The sequence below is a fragment of the Lepidochelys kempii genome, chromosome 6, assembly GCF_965140265.1.
Source record: "Lepidochelys kempii isolate rLepKem1 chromosome 6, rLepKem1.hap2, whole genome shotgun sequence".
Taxonomy (NCBI): domain Eukaryota; kingdom Metazoa; phylum Chordata; order Testudines; family Cheloniidae; genus Lepidochelys; species Lepidochelys kempii.
This window is the reverse complement of record NC_133261.1, coordinates 3626477-3641608: the sequence shown is the minus strand read 5'-3', so window position 1 is coordinate 3641608 and position 15132 is coordinate 3626477.

Sequence of the window (15132 nt, the reverse complement as noted above, 5' to 3'; positions counted from 1 at the left end):
AAGACTATCCATCCAGATGCTATTACTGTGCTCTATTGACAGTAAACCTGGCCAGGTGCCTTCACTGAAAATTGAGTCTGTGGATTTCTTGGGCTGTTTAATTCAGGTCTGCTATCTCCACAGAGCTGGGACAGCACACTGAACGAACACACATGCAGCCAACATCGTACCCCAGATGGCAACGAGGCTGTACATATAAGAGACTATCTAGAACAACTAGCATAGTAATCTTGACAAATATAGTTGACAAGGGGAAATGAATAACATCATTGCATTGTGTATGTCAGAGCAGGACAGCTTAAGGATGGGGAGGGATGTCAGAGAAGAAATGATTGCTGACCCTGGGGTGAGAGAAAGACAAGCTGAATATACAAATTGTTCGGGCCGTTGAATTCACAAAGACACAACGACTATCAGCACACAGAGTTTCCTGGACATGATGACCCTCTAGAGGAAAGGGTTACAGATGACTGTGAAGTGGTGAGAGGCCATGGTGGCCAGGAGGCATCATTCATTGGTCACAAAGACACAGACAAAGAAAAATTGCACAGCTCACTCAGTGAATGAAATGATTCTATTACTCTCTGCTACAGAAGTCATGAGCACCCTAGGCACAATGACAGAGGAATAACCAACATTGACAATGGACAGATTACTGAGGAAGAAACATATAGGGGTGTGAAGATGGGAGTTAATCCTGATTAAATGTCATCCCAAGATTCCCAACCAGTGTAATAATATAGCTCGGTAGGAACAACATGAAGAGTGGGACCTGCAGCTCTGGGTGGTCCATGAATCCCAGAAAAATCAACTGTGTCACCATGGTATGAGGCGGGGTGGGTGGAAAATCTAAATTTGCAAATAAACTGGAGCCAAAAAGGGAGCATGTGTAGATTCCTTGTAACAACTCTGACTGCTCCTGTGAAATAGTGTGTCTTGGGGAATGTATTATGGGTTATGCACACACTTCCCCCTGGAGCTGGTGCACTGTCTCCTTTCAGAAACACAGCACACTGTGCATTGTTTTGCATTCAATTAAATATGTGCAGAGATTCCGCCACAATACGAGAGACTGTCCAAATCTGAATTGTTCCCATGCCAGAAATGTCCCTTAGGGCACAGGGCTTTGCCATCCATGTCTCTTTTGCTCACCCTCTCTTTTGTTAAATCAGATTAGTTTGGAAAGGAGGTAAATCATCTCTTGTAAATGTATAGACAATAATGAATGGTGTAGAACATTTTCATTTACACTGGTTTTCTCTTCTGGCTCCCATCAATGTCAGTGGGAGTTGATGGCACTTGGCACCACTGAAACTCAAAGCAAAAGTCCTACAAAGGATCTGTGTCTAACGTTAGGAATCCCCAGCAGAAAGATGTTGCAGGTCTAATATGTACCTGAAGAGACATTCATGCCATTGAATGTCTTTTTTTCTTCCTGAAGGCTAAATATTAAATGGAAAGATCTGCTCAACTTTAGAGAGTCATGAGCACCAAAGGGCAATAATACATGTAGATGACCATAAGTGATAGCTAACATAAGGACCATAAGAAGTTCTAAAAATCATTCCCTCCCCCACCCCCCGCTAATTGGGTATATCTATGCACCATTCCAAGGTGTGATTTCAGCTTGGCTATTCCTCAATCTCTACAGAAGTGGTGTAGGTCCAAAAACCTAACTTTGACAATTGTTTTAAAGGATAATTAATCTAAGTGGTAATATTATAAGTGGGTACAGAGTAGATACAGGTGGGAAAAGGATTTCCTGTCTCCTGAACATATTCAAGATTTCAAAATATTTTCCCATTCTACATTGGGATGAAACCAGGTCTTCTGGAAAAACTTCACAGAAAGTGGGAGACAGAGAAGCTTGACCCATGAATAACCAGTAGCCCAGTGGTTAGGGTACTCATCTAGGTTAAGGGATGAACTGGTGATTTTCAACAGTTCCAGGGAGACTTGCTGACAGTCACTAATGTGACATGGCCCTCCAGATAAGCCCCGGATACTACCACTCAAAATGACACCAAGCAATTGCCTGGTGGGTCAGGATGACTTGACCACCACAGAAAAGGTTGGGGGAGAAAGGATGCTGGAGAGACTGTAGTAACACTTATAGAAAGGGGTGCATCTGTTTGTCATCATCCATGTCCATCACTTGCAGTACCATTCCCCATAGCTTTCTTCCCTCTAGGCAAACCCACAGTTTCTTGTGCATGCTCTTCCCCTGGCCACACCTAACTCTCCCCAAACTCACTATCTCTCCCACCAAGCTGATCACAACTCCTTCTTCCCCATTCCAAATCAGGCACTTGGACTTGGGTCTCTCACATCCCAGATCAGGCTTACAATCACTGGGCTATCAAGATAGACTTTCTCTTTGTGTGTCCCAATGAATCCTTTATTGTTCATCCAACAGGAGAGATTGAGAGACAGAGATGCACCATAGAATAGAAAACAGGGCAGACATTAGGGCACTCACCTATGATATTGGAAACATAGATCTATTTCCCTGCTCTTAATTAGGCAGAGAAATGACTTGAATAAGGGTCTCCCACATCCCAGGTGCGTGCCCTGCTAGCTGGGATTTGGCTATTTTGGAGTTGTTCTCTCTATGTCTCTGGAGTTTCATCACAAATTCCACCCTGAAGCTGAGAAACGTTGAATCAAAACTGAGACATTCCAATTAAAAGATTCCTTTTTGGCAAATCCATATTTGTGGTGGAAAATCCATTTTATTAAAAAAGTTCCCAGCCAGCTTGAGTGCAGAGAATGGACATTGCCCACTTTGTGAGCAGCTGTTCAGTATTTTGTTTTAGCCTCATCATTCAATGTGTGGGCCCAGGTGTGACGGAGAGCTGGGCAAGAGCTGCTGACTCAGCCCTCTGTCACGCCAGCTCCCAATAAGGGAAGCAAATTGGAGCTGGCTAGAAAAACCTGCACCAAGTTGGTGAATGGGAGACAGTTATCCACCCAATTAGCCTGGGGCTATTGAAAAGGCTGGGAGAACAGCCGCCAAAAGTGGGGGAGAGTAAGGGAGTGGGGGCAGAGATAGTGCATCTCTCCTAGGTGGACATGGGAACCTAAATCTGTGTATGGTGAAAAGGTGGTGGAAACAGAACCTGTAAATGAATGACACCAGTGATTATTGAACCCCAGGGTCTCCTAGGGACATTGTCAGCCTGGCAGGAGTTAAGAGCGCCCTGCAGAGCCCTTCTACACCAGGCTTTATTTAAACTCTTCCAGCCTTGCTCTGGAGACAGAATTCATAATTTGCTCATGTGCTTTTCCAAGGTGTTTATCGCTGTAGTGTGTGAATTTATTTTCATAATGCCCCTGTGAGGTAGGGAAATGAGGCACAGAGAAATTAAGGTCAAAATTTGCCACTAATTTTGGGTGCCCAATTTGAGACCCTGCAGCAGCCCAGAACTGGAATTGCTGGGAAAATCCCCTGCTCAGCCCCTGGAATCCCTGGGATGTTGCCTGCCCCAGGGCAGATGGACTCTTGGGGGGATTAAACTGGGAAGCTCTGGCAAATCTCGATTGATCCTGTGTGAGCAGCAATTTTTTAAAGGGTCAAATTTGAGCAGAATTTCATGAGACCGGCATAAGGCACCACCCTGTCACATTTCAAGTCACTGCTGCAAAGCTTGCGGTCACCAGAGCTTTTCAGAGGAAAATTCATCTGTGGTGGGGTTTTGCTTTTTTTTTTTTTTTTTTTTTAATGTGGGCACAACAATGTCTTTTCTCCTAGCTTTGGTCTCAGAAATGGCAGAGGAGGCTGAAAGTTTCCAATTAACTACATTTCAATCTGAGGCAGGCAGCAGCCTTTTCAGTCAGGTCAATACACCGACAGGAAGCATTTCAATTTTGGAACGTCCACATGTTTCATGCTGATCAAAAATTTGAAAACCAAAGATTTTGACATTTGCAAATGGACATTTTCCAAAATTTCCATTCTGTTCAAAATGTTAATATTTTAGCTTTTTTCCTTGATTTGTCACCATTTGTTTAGATCTCAAGTCAGTTTTTCCCATGGCATGGAAATTCTGAATTTCACTCAGCTCTGCCCTGCAGAATAGACTCAGCCATAGCAGGGTAAAGGTGTTTTGTTCTAGGGTAGCACGAGGGAGAAAGCACTAATGCAATACGATAGGTAGCTCTGTGGTGCAATGGCTAGTCCATGATCCCTGCTAATGGAGGGATTTGTCCTCCATGAAGGGCGATTTGTCTCATTAATCACAGTAATCATGTGACCCTTATGGTCACTGTGCTCTGGGAGTGGGTGCCTGTTAATGGTGGCATCTAATACTGAGAACCTCCCACACCCACTGACTTCAGGATCTGACCCTAGCTACCGAACTGGTGACATCCTACAAGCTTTGTGTCCGTCCCCTGCCCTCATGATGGCTCCTTCCCTCCGTGTGTCTCAATAGCTCTGTTCCTGTCCCCTCACCAGCCGGCAGCCCCCTGGGTGGGCTGATTTCCCTGGACTGAGGGACAGAGCTAGGCTCTGAGGTAAAGCAGCCAATTTCCTTGGCATGTTCACCCCCTTCCTCTCTCTCTGAATTAGGGAGATGAGTGTGAGTCATCATCTAAGCTGGGGTCAGTCTCAGAGGAGGAGGCTTCTTTCTGTAGGGTCCCTTGGCCGGTAAGTGGAGGGCCCAAAACATGAGCCTTCTTTCCACTGGGGTCCCTCTGCCCTGCTGCAGTTGGTCTAAGAGAAGAGGCCTTAGTTCTATTGGTGTCCCAATGGCCAGCTGGAGCTAGTCTCCAAGGGACTCACTTCTACAGGGTCCCATTGCCTAGCTGGGCTTCTGACCCCTCCTCTGCAACAGGAGCCTCTGCAGCCAATAGATCCCATCCCTGGCTTGCCCACTGATGTCGTTGGCTGGGTCAGAGATGTAGAGACCCAGCTACAGCACAAAATTGTCTGCCTTGGTGAAATCGGAGGAGGTCTGGTGGAGGAGGAGAAGAGGGGAATCCATCAACATTCTGCCTTCAGCTCCCCAGCTCCCCTGGGCCAGAGCTCTGCTCCCATCCATCTGTAGGAGGCGCTGGGGGAGAGGAACTAGAGCCCTCTTTCTCTCTGCCCCCAAGGGAGCTTGGAGTAAAGGGACCAGGGCATGGGACCTCTATGAGCACTCGCTGCCAGGATTCTGCGGAGTAACAAGGGCACTGAGGCCAGGCACGACCCTGCCAGCCAGTGGCCGTTGGAATGTCGCAGTCCCTTAAGGAGCAAGGGGGGACCACTTTACCAGGGGATGAGGAATTTGACTCAAGCCCTGGCTCTGCAGGATGCTGGGATCAAAGGTCACTTACGTCAAATCCGGCGAGGGAGGTGGTGAATCGGAGCAGGGCAGCGTTGCTCCTTATGGCCCTGGCTCTCTCCTGGGTATTCCCGGAGTTGAGCGAAAAATGGACATGCTGCTGGAGAAGAAGGTGGGGAGGGTCAGCGAGCAGGCGTACGTGCTCTACAAACGAGCCTCTCCCACTCCACACGGGGCTGAGGCCTTATGTTCAGGGTGGAATATCTGACTCCTCATGTGGGGGTTCATGACACTGCCTACGTCTTACTGGGCACAAGCTGTCAGTGTCCCTCCAGCCTGGGACAAAGCTCGGCCTTGGGGCTGCTCTATTTGCTCTGTACCCCTGATCCATGACCAGCCCATCAGGATCAAGGCACATGCCCTGGGCCTCCAGACCCCAGATCCAGAGGCCTTGGTAGGATGGATGGATGGATGGACCATGAGGTCAATCCCCCCAGGAACTGCCGTGTCTCTAGGACAGAAGAGCTGATTCCCTCAGTCTTCTCCTGTATCTCAGGGTCTCCCTAGAAAGGAGCCAGTAACGTTTCTCAGAGGCCTGTGTCCCAGATCACTCAGGGGTTTCAGTCTGTCAGTCCCCAGCCAGGCCTGGAGCTCACTGTTAGTGCTCAATGGAACCATGCAGAGCTCTGGCTGACAGTCCCAGCTCCTTCCCTCTGCCCCCCCTTCCCGTCCGCTGCTATCCCGGATGGCGGAAGGGTCCCAACATTGCACTGCACTGACGGCTCTGGGAAACTGTGGCCACCTGGGACCGAGGGGGGAGGACACAATGGAAACATGGTTCTTCCAGTCTCTCCTTTGCAGCCCTCCCATGGGGTTCATGGGAAATCCCCCCCAGACCCTCCCATTCTGCTCACCTTAAAGAGGTGCTGCAGCTTGTCTGTGGTGGGGGTCTCGGTGAGCAGGCCCCCAAGCATGGTGTCCAAGGCTCTCTGAATAGGTGTTGTGCAGAGCCTGCAAGAAGAGGGAGCACCCATCAGTCATGGGACATGGGGCTACCCCAGTCAGGGGATCTGGAGGATTCTCTGGGGAGCCCTGGCCAGACCCAAAAGGAACATCCTGGCCTCTGCCATTCACATCACTGCAGGGTCACTTAGCAATCTGCTGGCTCTTCAATCCTTGCCCTTAGCAGTTCTCTGCGCAGGGCCTGGTACCCAGCAGAATATGGAAAAGCCAAACCGCAATGGGTGGGAGGTGGGATCCCCGGGAGAGTCCAGGCAGCAGAGCAGAGAGTGAGAAGAAGAGGGAAGGCTGAGATCAACCACAGAGGGGTAACACAATCCCCTCTGGAGGGAAGGGGTCCTCTCTGACAGTTTGTGTTGTTCCCCCCAACCCCTCCCTGCCCGAGCCTGTTCCCAGCTCTGCTCACCCCTCCCCTATTCTCAGCAGCTCCATCAAACCAAGGGAGCAGGGACCAGAGGCCGCTCCTGCTCCTGGGACAGAAAAATAGGATCATGACGTACCCGGAAGTGGATGGTGTCTGCCCAGTGCCCATGGTGAAGATGGTGTAGAGTAGAGCCCGCAGGAGGCGAGACTCCAGCTCCAGGGCAAGTGACGGCTTCAGTTTGCTGGCAGGAGAGAGGACATGCTATGCACATGACCCTCCTCCCCTGCAATGATCCCTCCCTATGGCCACTGTCACGTTACGGGAGTGAAATCACCCCCCAGCCAGGAAAGAGGGGATGTTCCCAGCTCCTCTGCTGGGGGATGCAAACAGCCACGGCTGGGGGTAATCTAGGCTGGAGAGGATCTGGGCTACCATCTCTGGACCTGATCAGCACCAGGGTTAGGGAAGCTGGATGGGAGGGTCCTGGTACCTCAGGCTGCAAACCGCGGCCACGGAGCTGGAGACGATGGAGCTCAGCTCAGACACCATGGGCAGATTTTCAATCAGCTCCTGACAGACCCCAAGAAGATAAAACCCCATGTGAGACTCAGCGCAGACCCTCAGGTGCTTCCCCGGGAGGAGGCCACAGTGCGCTGCAGAAACAGTCAGTGTCACCCCCACCCGCAACCAGCTGGGCCCCTCCTTCCTCCCATCCATCAAACTTACCCCTTCCTTCCCCCTCTCCCACCCAATTCCTCCCTCCCCTCAGCCTCAGCTGCCCCTCTGGCCTTACAATTCCCCTAGTGCCACCTCCCCATCAGCGTCAGAGTCAGAATTTCCCCCTTCCCTGCTCCCCAGCCCTCAGTCCCAGGAACCCCTGTGCTCTGCTCCCCACTCCAGCCCCACTAACTCTTCCTCCCATGTCTGGCTTCCTCACCCCAGGGGCCAGGCACAGGGTCCCACTCACCGCAATGCTCTCCACAAGGGCAGCTTTGGAGAAGTGCGGCTCCAGAGTGTCCCACCCCTGCTGCTGTGCCGACAAGCACAGACGTGGGACAGCGTGGAGGAAGCGGAGCTGTTTGGCCCTGTCCTCCACCCACTAAGAGTGGGATTGGTGGAGAGAGAGAGATGGTTAGGTAGGGACCTCCCCACCCCACCTACACCAGCTCCCGGGCTCAGGAACCCCATGGAGTTGGACAGGGAAAGCCGCCCTGCTTCCCCAAACCAGTGTCGCCCTGCACAGATGGGGTTGTAACTGGGTCAGTGTCTGCGGGGAGCGGACACCTTGGCCTGCGAGAGACAAACACCCCCACTTTGGGGTACCAGATAACAGGAGAGAAGTTCCCCCCATTGCGGGTGATGGATTCTCTGGGACAAGACCCCCCTGTGTGGGTGGGGATGGAACAAGGGGCAGGACAGACTCGGGGGGAGCGCAGCTTGAAGATTTTATTACCTCAGCTCTGTCCTGGAGGTGCTGCTGGATGACCCTGATGGTATCTTGTTCAGGGGACACATCCTCCTCCGCCTCATCTCCACCTCCTCCAGCTGGGCACTGAGGGTCTCTGCACCAGGGAGAGAAGGAGAAAGGGTCATTTGTGCTGATGCTGTGGGAATGCAGGGTAGAGAAATGGCTCAATGTCCCCCCTCCTCTACAAGGAACCCCACGGCATCGAGGGCCCCACTCTGCCCCTCCCAGAGACGCCCTCAGCCCGATCAGCCTCAGTGCCCCGTGGCCATCAGCCCCCATCCCAACATCACCGGGGGAGGCTGGAGCTCCGCTGACACTGCCCAGCATCCCCTGCCACCGGATGTGGCTGGGCCACTCCCACTGGTGTCAGTGGGGCTCCTGTGGCTCAGTCCTGGCACCTTGGGGAGCCATTGGGCGCAGGGTATTACTAGTCCCCCACCACCACTGTCCTCCCCCTTCTCCCCTGGGTCTCCCCTCACCTGCAAAGAGGGAGCCTTGAGCCTCAGGGCTGTCAGACCCCACGGAGGGGCTGCTGGCCCCTTGGGAGTAGGTAGAGCTGCTGGTCCCCGTGCCAGAGTCGCCCAGCTCCTGCTCTGGGCTAGCTGCAGGCTCCCCAGTGGCTAGGCTGGTGGATGGTTCTGGCTGGGCACTGGGGTGCAGCTCCTGGCTCCTCTGCTTCCTTAGAAGGAAGCCGCAGAGCCGCCTTGCCCAGATCCCACCCGCTCCTGTGTCCTTCCCGCAGAGCATCACCCTGGGCCACCTCCATTTGGGACAAGAAGGTGCCTCAGGGTATGGTAAGGGAGCTGGTGTCTTCCTCCTCTTCCAGAAAGCCAGGGAGCTCCTCCTCCTCGCCTGGCCACTGGCCTCTTCCCCACCTGTGGGGACAGAGGGGCCACTCTCCTCCTGGGCAAGCCGGCGGCTGCTCCCTACCGGCTTCGGAGCCACCAGCCCAGCCTTTCTCCTCAGCATCCCCTTCAGCCGCTGCATCCTGGGAATGAGTGAGGAGCAGCCATGAGTCTGGGCTCAAGGCAGCTGCTCTTTAACGTGCCTGCCTGCACCCTGCCAACCTCCGATTGCTGAGGCAATTTCTCCTCACCACACATCCCACCCCAGGGCATGGGGGCTGCCGTCCACACCCACTGGCAGCAGCTCACAGCACAGGCTGCTCCCGATGTCCCCCCTCACCACTGGGGCCCTGTGACATCGGGAGAGTCTCGTTCTTTCAGAGCATTGGGGCTCTCCGTTAGTTTGGAGAAGTAGCTCCCTCCACCCCAGCAGTCCCCGCTCCCTCCCAGGCCTGAGAAAGAGCAGCACCCAGATAGTCTCCAGTGAAAGTTCTCAAGATGCCCATCCTATGAGGCAGGAGTCGCCCTCAGTTCCCACTGATTTCACTGATTGAATTTGTGGGTGTTCAGCACCCGGCAGGTTCTGCTCTCCCCAAAGACTCTCGACGTGGGGAACAATCTCCTGCAAGGGAAGGCCTGGGAGCCCTCTTGCTGGGCCATTCCCACCATACTGGGGATGGCTCTGGAGAACTCCACTCCCTTGATTTAGATGGAAAAGCTCTGGGTGGCAGATACTCACCGATGCTTAGTCTCTTGCCCTCCTCCTCGATCTCCGGCACCCAGGTGGGCTGGAAAGGGTGCTGCCCAATGCCCTGCCAGCAGAGCATGGGGTAGAAGCCTGGAGATCAAAAGTGGCTGTGAAAACAAGATGATGTTTTATTGCCAGGGGATGGAGAAACCCAGGCTAGCAACCGGGGTTCACAACACTGACCTACAACCAGCCGCACACCTCCCATCTCCAGGTCTCCTCATACCTCACACACATTCCGGAAGCGTGATGACCCATGGGCTGTAGCGGAGTTTCCCCAGCCTCAGTGATGGAAACAGAGGCCTTGTCAGGAGAAGCCACTGCCTCAGGGTCGCACTGGGAGTCAGGGATAGAGCCAGGGATGGAGCCCAGGAGTCCTTTGTCCAGGCTCCCGCACTAACCACAAGAGGAACACTCCCTTCCAGCGCTGGGACGTGCCAGCGGGACTCGATTCCCAGTCTCCCTGGCACTGAGTGTGACCTATGGAGGAGGTGGAATCTTCATCCTTAGAGATTTGTAAGGCCCAGCTTGACAAAAAAAAAATCCTCACTTTTAAATTAAGGGAGAAATGTATGACAATCTCTTAATGTTATTTTTTCCTCTTCTTTTTAAATTATTTCATTGGAACATGTTCACTGCCAAGTTTTTGAGAAAGTCACACCACTGACGTGATAGCTAAGGCCCTGGAAGCAAAGTTAGCTGAAACGCTAACCCAGCTTTGGACAGCAGTAGCTTCCTTGGAAGGTGCAGTTTATTTCAGTTTATTCAAAGAGTTCAGTTGAATGACTAGTTCGTTGAAATTCAGGAATGGGAGTTCACAATACAGGCAAACTTGTTTTCCTCCCTCAATCTATGGATAAAAACTACGAGTGAGGGGATGGATCTACTGGTTCATAAATCTAGAAACATGTGGAGACCAGAACTTATGATTTCAGTTCACTAACCACACTTCAAATTTCCTTTGTTTAAAAAATCTGTTTTAAATTCAAAACATTTTGATTCAACTTTTTTCTTATGCTTCCTTTTTTAGCTGCAGCATGACCTTGGTGAGTGACCAAAGAGAGGTCACTTCTTTTCACTCTCCCTCTCTATCATGGGGATGGAGAAAATTCTCTAAGTCCTAGCAAGCAAGAGATTTGAGCACGTCAGACGTGTTAGAGCCCTTGTACTCGAAAGGACAATGAGTGATGGTTGTTTGGGGCAAGAAGCTAGGTGGATTTGATACTTGTCCCCCATCCAAATACAATAACACATCTCTGTATCTGCAATCATGAGTTAGACATTCTCAGCACCCCTCTGTCTCCCGCAGCCCTCAGGTGTTCCTTGGATTATGGAGGCTTGATTGCTAAGAGGACTGGATTTTTTTTACTGGCTTCCTGGGGGTCCCTAGCCAATGAGGGTCTCAGTCTGGCCTCCGAGGCCCACACCCTGAGATACTAAAGATCAGGATGGACTGATTTCACTCCAAGTTTTTTGTATTTGTATTTTTCAATTATTTTGCTCATGAAAGTTTGATTCTCATGAAATTTGTAGAGCTGGCAGATGACAGAATAAGGAGGAATCATCTCAAGTTGCAGTGTGGAAGGCTTGGATATTAGGAAAACCTTTTTCACTGGGAGGGTGGGGATGCCTTTGAATCTGCTTAGGATAGGGTCCCCCATCTTCTACTTAGAGCCTATATTTTTTCTTACCTTCTACACAGATGACGATTTCTTTCCACACAATCAATACTGTAATGAAAACAATCCCAGAGAATCTCCTCCACACCAGCCGTCTCTTGGTCCTCACCGAGAGACCACGAGATGGAGGCTTGCTGCAGCAAGGCTACAGGGGTCTCCGAGGTTCCCCCTGCCCCGCACCCCTGTCCTGCCGGGCTGTTGTCAAGGGAGCTCTGTGGGGTCACACCCGCCTCATCATCTTTGCCCAATAGGTTGAGTTCCTGCCAAAGGCCTTTGTGAAGTCACTGCCACACTCACCTTTCCCTTGCAGGCCTGATGTCTGCCCCTGGCCAGCCCGGTTGGATGTTTGAGCTGCACCCTGGATCTCCCCACTTGCTCATTATTGATTCTGGGGAGCGAGCAGGCCACCCAGTAAAACAGCAGAGTCTATTCCTCACCCCACACTGGGTTTTCGACACAGACATAGATTGTGAAACTATTTGATCTCCTAATCCGGCCTCTATTTCACTGGCGATGAAATTTTACACGCTTGCCACCATATTAAGCCCAATTGCTTGTAATTCACGAAAAGGTGCCATGGCACCTTCCAGAATGATAGCCAGTTGTGATATGAGGATACCAGGAAACAGAGAATCCACCTCTTCCCTGGGTAATTTGTTCCAGGGTTTAGTCTCCCTCACTGTCAAAACTGTGTGCCTTACGTCTCATTTGAATTTCTCTGGCTTCAACTGACAGCCGTTGGTTCCCGTTGTGCCTTTCTTGGCTAGATCCAAGTAGCCCTGCCCCGTGAAATCCGATCTTCCCGTCCTGCTGGAATCCCCCCAGCCAGGAGAACCCAGTAGGGTCCTCCTAGCTGTTTGTCTGCTGGGCTGGGGATATCAGACACACCAGAGGCATGCAGAAGAGAGTGTACTGCATCAGCCATGCATTGGGCTCAGGGGTTTGGCCTTGGCAACATCTGCTCTGGCCACATCTCTGGGTGCCTGGTCTCAGGGCTTATGACCCCTGTGCTTGCAGCTAGGGCTGGGATGCTGAACTCAGGACTTTCATGCCCCTACCCACTCCTGCCGGCATTCTAGGTGCCTGGGCTCGGGGCTTCTGCCCGGCATGTGCAGCTGGGGCTCAGGGCTTCCCTTGCACTTCCTTCTGGGGCTCAGGGCTCCATTTTTAAGGATGCCACCAAATTGGCCCTTGTCTTAATTTGCCAGGGGACTAGTAAGTAGGAGCCCGCAGCTGAGGTGCTCTCAGAAGCAGGGACCCACTCACACATCTTAGAACCTCCTCTAACTTCAGAAAGATTCTTGGCTGCTGCCCTCAGAGCCCAGGTCTGAAGGCAGCACGGAAGTGAGCGTGGCAATGCTGTGACCACCCTACAACAACCTCTGAACTCCCCCACGATCCCATTTTGGTCAGGACCACCACCAAACGAAATGTCATTGAGATGGACGTGTTCCCAAGGAATGTGTCAATTTCAAGGAATCAACATTTCCCAGCTGAAAACAAATGTTCTCCTGGAAAACTTTCAATTTTTTTCAGAGCGGTGGCCATGTTAGTCTGTATCAGCAAAAACAACGAGGAGTCCTTGTGGCACCTTAGAGACTAACAAGTTTATTTGGGCATAAGCTTTCATGGACTAGAACCCACTTCATCACATGCATGGAGTGAAAAATACAGTAGCAGGTATAAATACACAGCACATGAAACGATGGGTGTTGCCTTACCAAGTGGGAGGTCAGTCTAACGAGACAATTGAATTAAGGGTAGGATACCAAGGAAGGGAAAATCACTTTTGTTGTGGTAATGAGGGTGGCCCATTTCAAACAGTTGATAAGAAGGTGTGAGTAAGAGTAGGGGACATTGCAAACTTCCAGCAAGAAAAATAACACATAAGAACCCCAAAATCAGAGGGAGACAATATAAGCTACTGCTTATAACAGAGAGGCACAATTCACTGGGTACCTGCTGACTGACTGCTGCTAAGCCCCCACTGAGCTGTCTACCATGCAAGTAGGTCCAGGAACCGCGCCCAAAATGTAAAGTTGCAGTATTCAATTTTAGCACAACCACAAATACACCAGAGCATCCAAATTTTCTGTTTTACAAGGTTTCGCCTTGTTTTGGAACACTGAGTTCTAAACATGCCATGGGGAATTTGAATCAAATTTCAGCTACTAATTAGTATGTGTTTGGAACAATCACTTGTGTGCTTTCGGTGTTATGTTGTTGGTTTCTTTAGGAAATTTGGGGAATCAGGAGCACTGGGATAACCTATTTCCACACCCCCCCACACACACACTGCACATTTGCTGCCCACTGGTGCTGCCTGAGCAGTAGCAATGTGACATCAGAGATAATCCACCACTCAGCGCTCCCTGCCTCCAGCTCCTTGTCACACCTGGGGAGAATGACTCGCCCCTGGCTGCCATGGCAACAGCTACCTGTGACAACTGCTTGCCCCCTTATGACCAGAACATCATCACAGAAAGGCAGTTTGTAATGAAACAGGACCAGATTTGGATAAGCAGGACAGCCGCCTGCTGGGCTCATTTGGGTTTGTCCTGTGGTACGGTACAGTGTTTCTTCTCAAAGGGCCAGTGTTTGTTCCTTTCCTTAGTAAGGGCTAGGTGAAAATAAGATGCAAAATTCCTGCTCTTTTACTTGGATATTGTTTATCTGCTTCTTACACATTCAGGGTTATAGCTTAGAACTTTCACTGAAACTCAAGCTGCATAAAATGAGTTTTGTTTTAATATAGTTTAATTTAATTACTTTCAATACTGTTTTCAGCACAGCACTGAGTGGTGAAAAGGGAGCTTCACAAAGATAAGAATGGCAATAAAATATATACTGAAAACAACAGATGAATAAGAGGTTCATTGTTTAAACAGCACTTATATAAGAGTTTTTTCTTTCTATTAAAAAAACTAAGGAAATTAACAAACCCAAAGCCCTTCATTTAATGTTTCTTAGTTTAGCTTTCATCAATAAATTAAGCCATTAAATAATTTGGATATACAAAGTCAAGGTTTTAAAAAGGATTAAAAAATTACAACTTTTAGCATTCTCAGGTTAGCAAATGTCCAATAAGTGTTGTCCTGGCACCCTTAATTCAGTCGTCTTGTGCATTTGCGTGATGATGCAGATTTTAATTACATGATCCCATGTTATTTTTTCCCGTCAGGACCCCTGCCTTATTCAGTCCACAAGATTTTCTGCTCTGGGGCTGTGTATTGAAGGAGTCTGTTGTCTGTAGGATCCCTGCCTCATTTATTGCAGAGTTAATGTTGTGTGGGCAACGCTCATTCTGGTATTTCCTAACTTGAAAGTGCTTGACTTTGAAACCTTTTTATCCTTTGTGTATTTTCTATTTTTTATGGCTTACAACACTGATGAGAACAACCTTTTATGACAAAGGGTATTTTTTTGTTTGTGTCATATCTGTTATTTGTCCCTTCATTGTCAATAGTGTGTACTTTACAAGACAGAAAAACTAAAGATACTCCCTAATACAAAGACCTTATGATCTAAGGAAGACGGACACATACAAAGAAACCAGGATGTGTAAGGACTGGGAATATCTTTTTCTCTCTTTCATTTGAAGTCATTTATTATTAATTATTATTATTTATTATTAAAGAAAGGGTGGTGCATTGGGGAACTTGTGTGGTGAGGATGTTCCATGCAGAGGGAACCATATGGAAACACACGAAGAATGGGAATGAGAGAAAGAAACACCCATGG